Raw genomic sequence first — 14,392 nt, 5'->3', positions numbered from 1 at the left:
TTGCATTTCCATGTTGTGTGTACTGTGGGAGACCAGATATAATGAATGCAGGGTCCTGGGAGATCGGATATAGTGAATGCGAGGTCCGGGGAAACCGGATATAGTGAATGGAGGGTCCGGGGAGACCGGATATAGTAAATGGAGGGTCCGAGGAGACCGGATATAGTGAATGCAGGGTCCGGGGAGACCGGATATAGTGAATGCAGGGTCCGGGGAGACCAGATATAGTGAATGCAGGGTCCAGGGAGACCAGATATAGTGAATGCAGGGTCCGGGGAGACCAGATATAGTGAATGCAGGGTCCGAGGAGACCAGATATAGTGAATGCAGGGTCCAGGGAGACCAGATATAGTGAATGCAGGGTCCAGGGAGACCAGATATAGTGAATGCAGGGTCCTGGGGAGACCAGATATAGTGAATGCAGGGTCCGGGGAGACCGGATATAGTGAATGCAGGGTCCTGGGGAGACCAGATATAGTGAATGCAGGGTCCGAGGAGACCAGATATAGTGAATGCAGGGTCCTGGGGAGACCGGGTATAGTGAATGCAGGGTCCGGGGAGACCAGATATAGTGAATGCAGGGTCCTGGGGAGACCGGGTATAGTGAATGCAGGGTCCGGGGTTTAGTGACACTTTAACCTCCCTAGCGGTCTGATTATGTCCAAATTATAATTTAATAAATAATCATAAAAAATAATAATATAATAATAATAAATTTAATTCAATAATATAATCAAACCAAAAACACTGAAATTTGAAATATAGCGCCAAGTTCGCACATCGCTGAGCAAAGTCGCAGAATTGTTTTCAGTGTCTGATGACAAATTTCCCCACGAATCATTATCACTCGATTCTGCAAGTGGTTCTGATTTACTATCGCTGTTCTCTAGCCGGTCTAAAACCGCTTTTGACCTAAAGGGACACTTTTTGGACGCCATGGACGTTTCTCAGTTTCCAGGCAGAAAGAACAGTAAAAATGCAGGCAGGGCGCCGGACAAAGCACTCGGGACAAAATGTATGTGAAATGGTTTGATACAGGAATGTTATACTATGTGATTTTAGTGAATGTCACTTTTTGTCATTTTCAGATTTCCCACCAGTTCCGTCCCCCGTACGTCCCGACGTTGCAGGGAACGAACCCAGAAGACGGATGCCGGCATCGGCCGGATTGCATTGCCGGGAACACTGCAGGGGGGACATCGCAGTGCAGAAGAGATCCCGGAGCAACGCCGCATGGTAAGTCTGAGTGCAGCTCGGGGTTACTGCTTGCGGTGCTGAAACTTTACCCCGAGCTACACTCAGGAATACCGCCAGGGGGGTTAAGCTGGCCATACATTATGAAATTTATCTTTACCTTCAACTATGTAGTTCAAGGGCCTGTCTGATTGCATACACATTGAAAGTGTTCAGGTTTGACCTTCTACTATATGGTTTTGTTCAATCTAAAAGGAAAATTGTACAATGTATGGCCAGCCTTCATTATGGAGTCTCATATCATATGTGGGCTTTACCTAGAATGGTCTGCATGCAATTACAACTTGCCTAGACACGCCGACTCCTCCAGACTGACACCTGCCCATCAAGGCATTTTGATTTCTGCATAACTCCTCCCAAGAACCAACCCAAGGTTTGCATCAAGGCTGAGGGAGGGGCTTGTGAGGAGGACTAAGGCAGATTGCTGTGATGGTTTCAGGAAGCTATGTACTACACCCTGCTGGTCCCTCCCATCAGCCATGATTTTCCTACTTTACATAGAGAAGTACAGAGACCAAGTGACGTCATCACTAGGTCTAAAATAAGGTATGTACTGAAAATCTTAAGATTTTACTTAAAAATGGTAATAGCATGATGATGAGGGGAGAAAGGAGGAAAACGGAAAGGCAAAATATAAGCAGAATACGCTTCAACAATCATTCATTATACACATCACTTTAGCAATCTCAATGTTATCCAGTTAGAATTTATGTCTACTACAGAGCCTTCAACCTCCAATCAGAGTTTGCATCTACTATGGAGCCTTCAACCTCCAATCAGAGTTTGCATCTACTATGGAGCCTTCAACCTCCAATCAGTTTACATCTACTATGGAGCCTTCAACCTCCAACCAGAGTTTACATCCACTATGGACCCTTCAACCTCCAATCAGTTTACATCTACTATAGACCCTTCAAACTCCAACCAGAGTTTACATCTCTGGAGCCTTCAACCTCCAACCAGAGTTTACATCTACTCTGGAGCCTTCAACCTCCAACCGGAGTTTACATGCGCTGTGGAGCCTTCAACCTCCAACCAGAATTTACACCTACTACAGAGCCTTCAACCTCCAATCAGAGTTTACACCTACTACAGAGCCTTCAACCTCCAATCAGAGTTTACACCTACTACAGAGCCTTCAACCTCCAATCAGAGTTTACACCTACTACAGAGCCTTCAACCTCCAATCAGAGTTTACACCTACTACAGAGCCTTCAACCTCCAATCAGAGTTTACACCTACTACAGAGCCTTCAACCTCCAACCAGAGTTTACACCTACTACGGAGCCTTCAACCTCCAATCAGAGTTTACATCCACTATGGAGCCTTCAACCTCCAACCAGAGTTTACATCTACTCTGGAGCCTTCAACCTCCAACCAGAGTTTACATCTACTCTGGAGCCTTCAACCTCCAATCAGAATTTACATCTACTATGGAGCCTTCAACCTCCAATCAGTTTACATCTGCTATGGACCCTTCAAACTTCAACCAGAGCTTACATCTATGGAGCCTTCAACCTCCAATCAGAGTTTACATCTACTATGGAGCCTTCAACCTCCAATCAGAGTTTACATCTACTATGGAGCCTTCAACCTCCAATCAGAGTTTACATCTACTATGGAGCCTTCAACCTCCAATCAGAGTTTACATCTACTTTAAAGTCATCTACAGAGGCTCAGTAAGCTGCAAGCTGGCTGGTCATGCTGGAACTTCTGGTTCTGCAATGGAGGAGGAGGTATCAGGCGAGGAATGGGATTGGCCATCGCTCAGGAATTGTTGGAACTCCCTTACAAATGCAGAAAAGAATCATCTATAATGTATCTCTATCTATACCAATCCATCTGGAGATGAAATGTCTGTTGCTGTCTGTAGGACACATGTGGTCATGAGTCCAGCTGCCAATGTGGTCCCAGCGCCCCTCCCCCACCCTGTGTCACACATGCCTGGTGTCAGCTCCCCCAGCACTGCCCGTCACTCTATACAGTCCGATCACATCCATAGTGATACATAGGAGTGCAGAGAGTTACATTGTATCCCTGTGAAGGATTCCCTGCTACCTCCGCTGTGTGAAGGATTCCCTGCCCCCCGCCTCCCCCTGTGCTGTGTAGGTGAGTGCGGTCAGTAGGTGGCAGTGTGCTGGCAGAGCTCTTACCCCGGCCACAGCTGTGCTCCTCCTGTGCCAGGCTGGACACTGCCCCCTGCCCTCCGCACAGGGACAGTCGCCGCAGCTGCTGCTCTCCCCGCTCCGCCAACGCGACAACAACTACCAGCGGACACGCCCACACTCCGCCCTTTCCCCGCCCCCTCAGCGTGGGAAAAGCCTGCTGATCCATTCATCTGGGACACGCCCAGCTCGCTCCGGCCCCGCCCATCCGCCTGCCTTCTGCCTGTTGCCTAATACTTAACCCCATCACTCCCGCCGGGACCGAGGAGGCTGACCACACACTCTACAATCTGATTGTACAACGTGTCAGCTGCCTGATTGGATACAAATTCAACGGCTGGTTTCTCTTCCTATTGGCTCTCCAGTGGGGGGAGATTTACTAAAAGTGGAGAGTGCAAATCTGTGTGCAGCTCTGCAGAGGAACCAATCAGCTTCCAGCTTTTTATTGTCAAAGCTTCATTGAACACTCAGAAGATAGAAGCTGATTGGCTGCCAGGCGCAGCGGCAGATTTTGCACTTTCCAGTTTTAGTAAATCTCCCCCCATAATAAATCTGAATAATTGATATCCAGACAAATCCGATACCCACATGGGAGAAAAATATATTTGAAATCTATTTAAAAATATTCTTCTCAAATATATTGACATATATCTGAAATGCTACAATTTGGGCCATATTCAATATATATTTCAATAAATAAATAAAAAAAAAAAAATATATATATATATATAAATGTATATATTTATTACAAAATCTATGAAAAATATTTTTAAAAATACATTTTCAAATATACTGTATGTCTTTAAAAATGGAAGAAAAATATATTTGAAATATATTTTTAAAATATTCTTCCCAAGTATATTGACATTTATTTGAAATGCTGCAATTTTGGCCGTATTCAATATATTTCAAAATATAATTCAATAAATATATATATATACTGCATGTTGAAATGCATTTTTATTACAAAACATATGAAAAATATTTTTACAAATACATTTCAAATACACTGTATGTCATTAAAAATACAAATCTACATTTTTGGGAATGCATTTACAAATACCTATAAAAATATGTGTTAAAATGCCTTTTTTTATATGTTAAAAAAAACCTTAAGAATATATTTATAAAAAGTACATATTTTTAAAATGTATTCTTCAGAGCAAAAACGGCTCTGGCAGCGAAAGGGTTAACACCCAGGAACTCGGCATGGCTCCTGTATCATGTGATTGCTGTGATTGGTTTGCATGGTGTCCAGGGTCCTCTTCGCCTGTGTGCTGGTGTTGGGTTATCTTCAATGATGGCATCATTACACTGGTGGGTACGGTGCACTGGTAGGCACTGATATGTGGCAATGATGTGGCACTGATGGGCACTGGCAGGTGGCATGGATGAGCACTGAGAGCTGGCACTGATGGACACTGGCAGGTGGCACTGATGAGCACTGACAGCTGGCACTGATGAACACTGACAGGTGGCACTGATAGACACTGACAGGTGGCACTGATGAACACTGACAGCTGGCACTGATGAACACTGACAGGTGGCACTGATAGACACTGACAGGTGGCACTGATGGGCACTGGCAGCTGGCACTGATGAACACTGACAGGTGGCACTGATAGGCACTGACAGGTGGTATTTATGGGCACTGGCAGGTGGCATGGATGAGCACAGAGAGCTTGCACTGATGGGCACTGGCAGGTAGCATGGATGAGCACTGAGAGCTGGCACTGATGGACACTGGCAAGTGGCACTGATGAGCACTGACAGCTGGCACTGATGAACACTGACAGGTGGCACTGATGGGCACTAGCAGGTGGCACTGATGAGCACTGGCAGCTGGCACTGATGAACACTGACAGGTGGCACTGATGAACACTGACAGCTGGCACTGATGAGCACTGACAGCTGGCACTGATGAACACTGACAGATGGCACTGATGAGCACTGACAGCTGGCACTGATGAACACTGACAGGTGGCACTGATAGCTGGCACTGATGGATACTGACAGGTGGCACTGCTGGGGCTACACAGATCATCAGGGCACACTGATCATCAGTGCCCTGATGATCAGTGTAGATGTCTCCTCTGAGGAATGCCGATTACCGGCTCTCCTCTCCTCTGTCAGTGTGACAGCTCGTGAGGAGAGAAATGTATATAACCGGCATTTCCCTGTTTACATGCGATCAGCTGTGATTGGACACAGTTGATCACATGACCGAGCCGACATCTTCGGCTCTTTCCGTTGATCGTCGCACTACGTGTTCCGGGAGCCGCACATGCGCTGTTAGAATGGGAGGACTTCATATGACGTCTTCCTAGAACGAGAGAACCGCCTTGCGCCCGTCATTGTACTGTATGGCGGTCAGGAGGCGGGTAATAGGCTAGCAATAGCCCTCTCGTGGGTTGGTTCATCGACCTCTTACATAACCTGACTCTGCCTTACCCCCTGATGTTCGACCAGAGTGCCCATACATATACCCCTCCAATATTTTACCGTGACCTGCATCACGTGGTTCCCACCCCTTGTAGTCCTGCTTCCCGCTCCCCCCTACCCCCTTCTACTCTTAGGCCCCGTACACATGATGAGAATATTGGAAGAACGATCGTCCGATTTTTTTTGCCTGCTCGTTCGGTTCGTTTATTGGCCAATTTTTTGTCTGAAAAACGAAACGTCGGTCACATGCGATATACCGCACCACACAAGTGTGAACCCAGCCTAATGCAGGCCATACAAGGATCAAATTCCAAACAAATTTTCTTTAGAAAATCTGAAATTTTATGCGTTTTATAATCCGATGGCGCCACCATTGATTTCGAAAATTCAACTGACTCAGCCTTTCATTTCTCCTCATGTTGCCACAGAAAAGGATTTTCATGTCCAACAATTTTCTTTTCAGGTCACAGCTCAGGCTCATTAAATCAAAATAATTACATAAATAAATAAAACATCAAATAAAATAAAAATGTAAAAACATTTTGGAAAAAAAAATTAAAAATGTTTTTATATATATATATATATATATATATATATATACTGATTTGTTTGTTTTTTTTAATTGAAAGGTAGCGGAATACATTTTGGCCTAGATTTATGAAGAAAGATTATTTATTTGCAAAATTTTTACAAGAAAAACGCACCAAAGGGCACCAAAATGTCACAGCAGCCTTATACCATGTGATAAGCTGTGACCAATCACAGCTCTCTCTCCATTCACAAGAATGCAGCCAGAGAGAGTGAGAAATTATTGCTTTTACAGCCAGCAGGGCTGCAAAAGCAAGCAGTGTAAAAAACAAATCCTGATCATCTCCCACGGTACTGCTAGGGTAGGGGTATGTAAAAAATAAATAATTACAAAATAAATAAAACATGTAAAATAAAATAAAAAATGTAAAAAATAAAAAAATAAATAAAATGTTTTTTTTATACATGTACTGATTTGTTTGTTTTTTTTACTTGAAAGGTAGCAGAATACATTTTGGCCTAGATTTATTATTATTATTATAAACATTATTTGCTTGCAAAAATTTTATAAGAAAAACATGTTTTTTTTTTTTGTTTGTTTCTTTTTTTATTTTTTTTATTTGAGATCTTTTTTCATTTATAAAGCGAAAAATAAAAAACCCAGCTTTACCTATCTAAAAAAATTATTAAAATGTCATGTGGGTACAGTGCTGCATGCCTGAGTAGTTGGCATTCAAACGTGAGAACTGGCCTGGACTGGAAGGGGGTGAAAGTGTCCGGACGTGAAGTGGTTAAAAAAGGAAAAGTAAAAAGAACACTCTGGCTTCAGTACTCATCTGCTTTTACCTTTTCCCACCAGTAGATGTCCTCAGTTTTCCAGGTGGTATGATGTCCTGTGCAGGGGTGGACTGACAACTCATGGGGCCCCCGGGCAATAGGGGATCATGGGGCCCCTGTGTCCTTGCCCAAACTCAAAAAAGCCTATGAAAAAGGAACCAGGGGCATCTCATGGGGCCCCCTACTGACCCCGGGCCCTTGGCTGGTGCCCGAGTTTCCAAATGGCCAGTCCGCCCCTGGTCCTGTGTCATACAGCCCTGAGGACTGAGGACATCCTGTGAGTGTGGGGTGTCACAGATCCGCCACATATCAGTGCCTACTAGTGCACATCAATGCCACATATCAGTGCCCATCTGAGCTGCCTTTCAGTGTCACCCATCAGTGCCAGTCAGTGCCGCCTATCAGTGCCAGTCAGTGCCACCTATCAGTGCCGCCTATCAGTGCCTGTCAGTGCTGCCTATCAGTGCCACCTAACAGTGCCAATCAGTGCCACCTAACAGTGCCAGTCAGTGCCGCCTATCAGTGCCACCTATCAGTGCCTCCTCATCAGTGCCCATCAGTTCCACCTATCAGTGCCCATCAGTGCAGCCTCATTAACGCACATCAGTGAAGGAGAAAAATCACTTATTTACAAAATTTTATAACAAAAACTAAGAAAAATAAAAAACCCTGAGGTGATTAAATACCACCAAAAGAAAGCTCTATCAGTCACAAAAAAATGATAAAAATTTCATATGGGTACAGTGTTGCATGACCGCGCAATTGTCATTCAAAGTGCAACAGCGCTGAAAGCTGGAAATTGTCCTGGGCAGGAAGGGGGTAAAAGTGCCCGGTAGGCGAGGGGTTAATCCATGCAGATGAGGTCTAGGGAGGCACTACAAGTGACAACATCTCCCTAAGGGCGTTTATAAGCGTTTGCGTTTAGAAGCGATTTTAACTGTTCCATGTCCAGATGCTGTCCAGAGCCTTTTTTCATCATCAGAAATGCATTCAAAGTGTTTTCCATGTATTCAAATGGACCCGGTACACCAGCGCAGTCAGTTCCAGGTTTCGCGTGAAGGAAAAAATGGTAGAAGGTGCCACATTATGATGGGATCCATAGTGAATACAACCAGAAAAGACAGGTCATCCCAACACATACTGCTCTCTCTGCTTCTGCTCTCTCTATTTCTCTCAAAATGTCTGAAATAGTTCATTATTTACTGTTTTCAGTGCATTCTGGGCATTTTGGAAGGTCTCCTGAGGTTATCTTTAAAAAAACGCTTCTCAAAAGCAAACGCGCATAAACGCAGCTAAACAGACATTTTTTAACCTACGTTTTCCATCATTCAGAAGTGTTTTCCAAATGCCCCGTGTACATGAGCCCTTAACTGCCATTTTCTCCTGTGTGTGTCACCTTGTGTGTCTGTATCAAGGCCAAACATTCCAGGGGAGGGAAACTTTTGATCTTTTTGTTATCATTATGATTTTAAAAGAAGCCAAACAACTACGTGACAATAAACGGCTTCATATGATCACCATCCTTAACCACCTCCCATCCGGCCATTGTATATAAACGACCAGACGGTGGCAGTGCAGGGGCGGGTGGACGTTTATAATTTGCCTCTCCGCCCCCTGCTTGTGCGCGCTCCCTGGGAGCGTGCAGCACCGCGATCCGCGACTCCGGACACAGTGGAACACCGATCGTCATACAGGACCTCTGTGTGAGGTCCCCATCATGTGATCACTGATTGGCCAATCAGTGATCACATGAAGAGTAGTAAGCAAGATGTCACTTCTGACATCATTGCTTACTACGTGTGAAATCTGTGAATGATCACAGAGATCACATGGTACAATGCTATTCACAACATCCTTGTACCATGTGACAAGCTGTGACCAATCACAGCTCACACAGTAGTTCTCAATGGCTGCAAGAATGCAGCCAGAGAGAAGGAGAAATTATTGCTTTTACAGCCTTTATGGGTGTAAAAGCAATCAGTGTAAAAAAAAAAATCTTCATCACCCCCCACAAGTAGTACAGTGTCACCATGGTGACACTGTACTGCTAGAGTGACAGTATGTAAAAACAAAAAAACATAATATAAAAAATAAAAATGTCAAAAAAATGTTTAAAAATTACAATTTTTGGTTATAAAGTAATTTGGGGTTTTTTTTTTTTTTAATAAAAAGATAACTGAATAAATTTTGGCCAAGATTTATGATGAAATATTATTTATTTGCAAAACCTTATAAGAAAAATGCTTTTTTTCAAAATGTTTGGACTTTTTCGTTTATATAGCAAAAAAAATAAAAAATCCCAGTTGTGTATAAATACCACCAAAATAAAGCTTTATCTGTCTCAGAAAAAGGCTAAAAAATTTCATATGGGTACAGTGTTGCATGACCGCGCAATTGTCATTCAAAGTGTGATAGCTCTGAAAGCTGAAAATTGGCCCGGACAGGAAGGGGGTGAAAGTGTCTGGACCTGAAGTGGGTAAGTAAAAGGCAGTTTTTGGCACGATCTGTGATATTATCAGTGGCAACATTTCCCGATTTCTGCCAGGGGATGCAAACTGTTGAGCCCCCATCAGGGGCGGACTGACAACTCATGGGGCCCCCATGTAATAGGGGATCATGGGGCCCCTGTATCCTTGCCCAAACTAAAAAAAGTCTATAAAAAGGTACCGGGGCATCTCATGGGGCCCCCTACTGACCTCGGGCAGTGCCGGAGTTTCCAAATGGTCAGTCCACCCCTGGCCCCCACTGAACGCTGCGACATGTCAGGAATGGATTCAGACTTTACCTTTCATGTGATGACAATCTCCCCCAATAGCTGGAAGTCCTGATTGCGATCGCTCTGTGTATCCCGAAGGCCTAGTTGTTGGGATTGCTCAGCTACAGCGTCTCTAAACTGGAATGGAGCGATCGATATCCCTTATCAATACGGCTTTATCAGTCCCGGGAAAAGTGCAACTTCTCTGATTGCACACGTATGTAGTAGCTGCACGCCTCCCTCACCTTGAACTTCAGATTGATGATCAGGGAGAACTCTGTCACCTATCGCTTCTCCCATGGACTCTACTCTGTGCATGCCATGCTGTCATCCAGACGCTGCAGGGACCAAAAATGTCATACGTTGCAGCCAGGGGCAGACTGACAACTCATGGGGCCCCCGGGCAATAGGGGATCATGGGGCCCCTGTGTCCTTGCCCAAACTCAAAAAAGCCTATGAAAAAGGTACCAGGGGCATCTCATGGGGCCCCCTACTGACCCTGGGCCCTCAGGCAGTGCCCGAGTTGCCTAATCACAGCTGATTGCATTTAAACAAGGAAATGCCGGTTATTGGCGGTCCTCTCCTCCCACTGACAGCGCGTGAGGAGAGGAGAGCCGGTAAGAGGCATTCCTCAGAGGGGACACCTACACTGATCATCAGGGCACTGTAGCCCCATCAGTGCTACCTGTCAGTGCCCATCAGTGCCACATATCAGTGCCTCCCAGTGCACATCAATGCCTCATATCAGTGCCTATCAGTGCCCATCAATGCCACATATCAGTTCCTACCAGTGCACATCAATGCCTCATATCAGTGCCTATCAGTGCCCATCAATGCCACATATCAGTGCCTATCAGTGCCCATCAATGCCACATACCAGTGCCCATTAGTGCACATCAATGCCTCATATCAGTGCCTATCAGTGCCCATTAATGCCACATAGCAGTGCCTATCAGTGCCCATCAATGCCACATAGCAGTGCCTATCAGTGCCCATCAATGCCTCATATCAGTGCCCATTAGTGCCCATCAATGCCACATAGCAGTGCCTATCAGTGCCCATCAATGCCTCATATCAGTGCCACATACCAGTGCCCATTAGTGCACATCAATGCCACATATCAGTGCCCATCAGAACTACATTTCAGTGCCAACTATCAGTGCCAGACGGTGCCGCCTATCAGTGCCGCCAATCAGTGCTGCCTCTCAGTGCCAGTCAGTGCTGCCTATAAGTGCACATCTGTGCCGCCTATCAGTGCTAGTCAGTGCCGCCTATCAGTGCCATATATGAGTGCTGCCTTTCAATGCCCATCAGTGATGCCTGTCAATGACCATCAATGCCACCTACCAGTGCCGCCTCATCAGTGCCATCTATCAGTGCCCGTCAGTGCAGACTATCAATGCCCATCATTTTATCACAGAAACTAAGAAAAACTTTTTTTTTTCAAAATTTTCAGTCTTTTTTAGTTTGTTTAGCAAAAAATAAAAACGCCAGGGGTGATTAAATACCACCAAAAGAGATCTCTATATGTCTCAAAAAAATAATAAAAATTTTGTTTGGGTACAGTGTTGCATGACCGCGCAATTGTCATTCAAAGTGCAACAGCGCTGAAAGCTGAAAATTGGCCTGGGCAGGAAGGGGGTAAAAGTGCCCTGTAGACAAGTGGTTAAAGGCAAAATCCACCTTTAAAAATTCAGTTTGGGCTGGAGCTAGGCTTCAATCACACAATGCTGGGTGACAGTGACACATAATTAAGAAAACAATGGTGTCTACATGATAAGAGCGCCCCTCCCCCACCCCCACCCCCGGCTCTAGTGTGCTCTAGTCTTGGCATCATTTCACCTTTACACAAAGTTCCGCATACATTTATTAGTTAATCAACAGTCAAAGGACCATCCAAACATCTCAGCTATGTCTGATTGATCTTTACAAATGACGTCTGAAGGCCAGGGTCATCTGTCACGGTTCTTTCTGCATGGCATGGCTTCTAAGAACTCCAGCTACAACATGACCAGGCTACGGGGAATCAACAGCTTTAATACGAGGAGGCTCCTTTACAGTCATGGCCAAAAATATTGGCAGCCCCGCATTTCTATCACGTAATGCACCACTTCGCCCAGAAAATTGTTCAATTTACAAATGTTTAGGCATTCTCATGTTTATTTCTTTTGTTTGTATTGATAGGACCAAAAAAGTGGAGAAACAAAAGCCAAATCTGACACGTTCCACGGAAACCCCCCCCCCCCCCCCCAAAATGGGCTGGACAAAATTATTGGCACCCTCAATTTAATATTTGGTAGCACACCCCTTAGAAAAAATAACTGAAATCAATGGCTTCCTGTAACCATCAATGAGTTTCTTCCACCTCTCTACTGGAATTTTGGATCACTCTTCTTTCACCAACTGCTCCAGGTCTCTCAGATTGGAAGGTTCCTTTTCCCAACTGCTGTTCTGAGATCTCTCCACAGGAGCTCTATGGGATTGAGATCTGGACTCATTGTTGGCCCGTTCAGTCCTCTCCAGCGCTTGGTCTGAAACCATTTCTGGGGGCTTTTTGACGTGTGATTTGGGTTGTTGTCCTGCTGTAAGACCCATGACCTCTGACAGAAACCCAACTTTCTGACACTGGGCCCTACATTGCGCCCCAGAATTCTTTCGTAGTCTTAAGATTTCATAATGCCATGCACACGGTCAGGACATCCAGTGCCTGAAGCAGCAAAGCAACCCCAAAACATCAGTGACCCCCACCATGTGTGACTGGAGGGACTGGATTCTTTTCTTTAACCACTTGCCTACAGGACACTTATACCTCCTTCCTGCCCAGGCCAGTTTTCAGCTTCAGCGCTGTCGCACTTTAAATGACAATTGCGTGGTCATGCAACACTGTACCCATATGACATTTTTATAATTTTTTTGGAGACAGATAGAGCTTTCTTTGGTGGTATTCAATCACCTCTGGGATTTTATTTTTTACTAAACAAACCAACAACAACTGAAAATTTTGAAAATAAAACGTTTTTTCTTACTTTTTGTTATAACATTTTGTAAATAAGTGATTTTTCTCCTTCACTGATGTGCACTAATGAGGCTGCAGTGATGGGCACTGATAGGTTGCACTGATGGGCACTGATAGGTGGCACTGATGGGCAATGATCAGGAGGCACTGGTAGGTGGCACTGATAGGCATTGACAGGCATCACTTACGGGGAATGAAAGGCAGCACTCATATATGGCACTGATAGGCGGCATTGACTGGCACTGTTAGGTGGCACTGGCTGGCAGCACTGACAGGCGGCACTGACTGGCAGCACTGATAGGCGGCACTGATTGGCACTGTTAGGCGGCACTGATTGGCACTGTTAGGCGGCACTGATTGGCAGCACTGATAGGTGGCACTGACTAGCATTGATAGGTGGCACTGTCTGGCAATGATGGGTGACACTGAAAGGCAGCTCAGATGGGCACTGACATGTGACATTGATGTGCACTGGTAGGCACTGAAATGTGGCATTGAATTGGCACTGATGGGCACTGACAGGTGGCACTGCTGAGGCTACACTGATCACCAGGGCACACTGATCATCAGTGCCCTGATGATCAGTGTAGATATCCTCTCCGAGGAATGGTGATTACCGGCTCTCCTCTCCTCTCCTCTGTCAGCGTGACAGCTCGAGAGGAGAGAAATGCCGATAAACGGCATTTCCTTATTTACATGTGATCAGTTGTGATTGGACACAGCGGATCACATGACCGAGCCGACATCTTCGGCTCTTTCCGTTGATCGGTGATCCGCTGTGCTGGAGGGACGCCCCCGGAGCCGTGCATGCGTGGTTAGAGTGGGAGGATGTCATATGACGTGCTACCAGAACGAGAGAGCCGCCTTGCGCCCGTCATTACCTTATATGGTGGGCGGGAGGCAGTTAAAGGTCTCATTTCTTTTTCTGAAAACAGTAGAATGATGGACTTTACAAAAAAGCTGTAATTTTGTTTCATCTGTCCACAACACATTCTCCCAAAAGGATTTTGACTTCTTCAGGTAAGTTTTGGCAAACTCCAATCTGGCTTTTTTATGTTTCTGTGCCAACACTGGGACCCTCCTGGGTCTCCTACCATAGCATCCCTTTTGATTCAGATGGCCACTTATAGTGGGAGCTGACATAGTTCTACCCTGTGTCTGAAGGTCAGCTTTAATTTGTCTGGAAGTTGATGGAGGTTCTTTAGCCACCATTCAAACAATCTTTTTTTGCAATCTTTGATCAAGTTTTTCTCTTTTGTCCACATCCAGGGAGATTAGCTACAGTCCCGTGGGCTGTAAGCTTCTTAACAATGTTGCGCACAGTGGACACAGGAACATTAAGATCTCTGGAGATGGACTTGTGACCTTGAGATTGTCCATGCTTTTCCACAATTT

General features: G+C 45.1%; 1 protein-coding gene across 1 annotated transcript in view; it reads right to left on the bottom strand.

Moving 5' to 3' along the window:
* The window catches only part of LOC149452908 (TLC domain-containing protein 4-A-like), a 58,862-nt gene extending 55,323 nt beyond the window's left edge, over nt 1-3,539 (bottom strand). Inside the window, exon 1 of the mRNA XM_089688856.1 lies at nt 3,408-3,539. The gene's annotated coding sequence lies outside the window, so the exon portion shown is untranslated. The remainder of the gene's footprint in view (nt 1-3,407) is intronic.
* Nucleotides 3,540-14,392: the final 10,853 nt, after the last annotated feature.

This window comes from Staurois parvus, unplaced genomic scaffold (genome assembly GCF_062004578.1).
Source record: "Staurois parvus isolate SC_StPar_1 unplaced genomic scaffold, SC_StPar_1.0 ptg000456l, whole genome shotgun sequence".
NCBI lineage: Eukaryota > Metazoa > Chordata > Amphibia > Anura > Ranidae > Staurois > Staurois parvus.
Note: the sequence above shows the minus strand (reverse complement) of the source record. Positions and strands in the feature narration are given on the sequence as shown.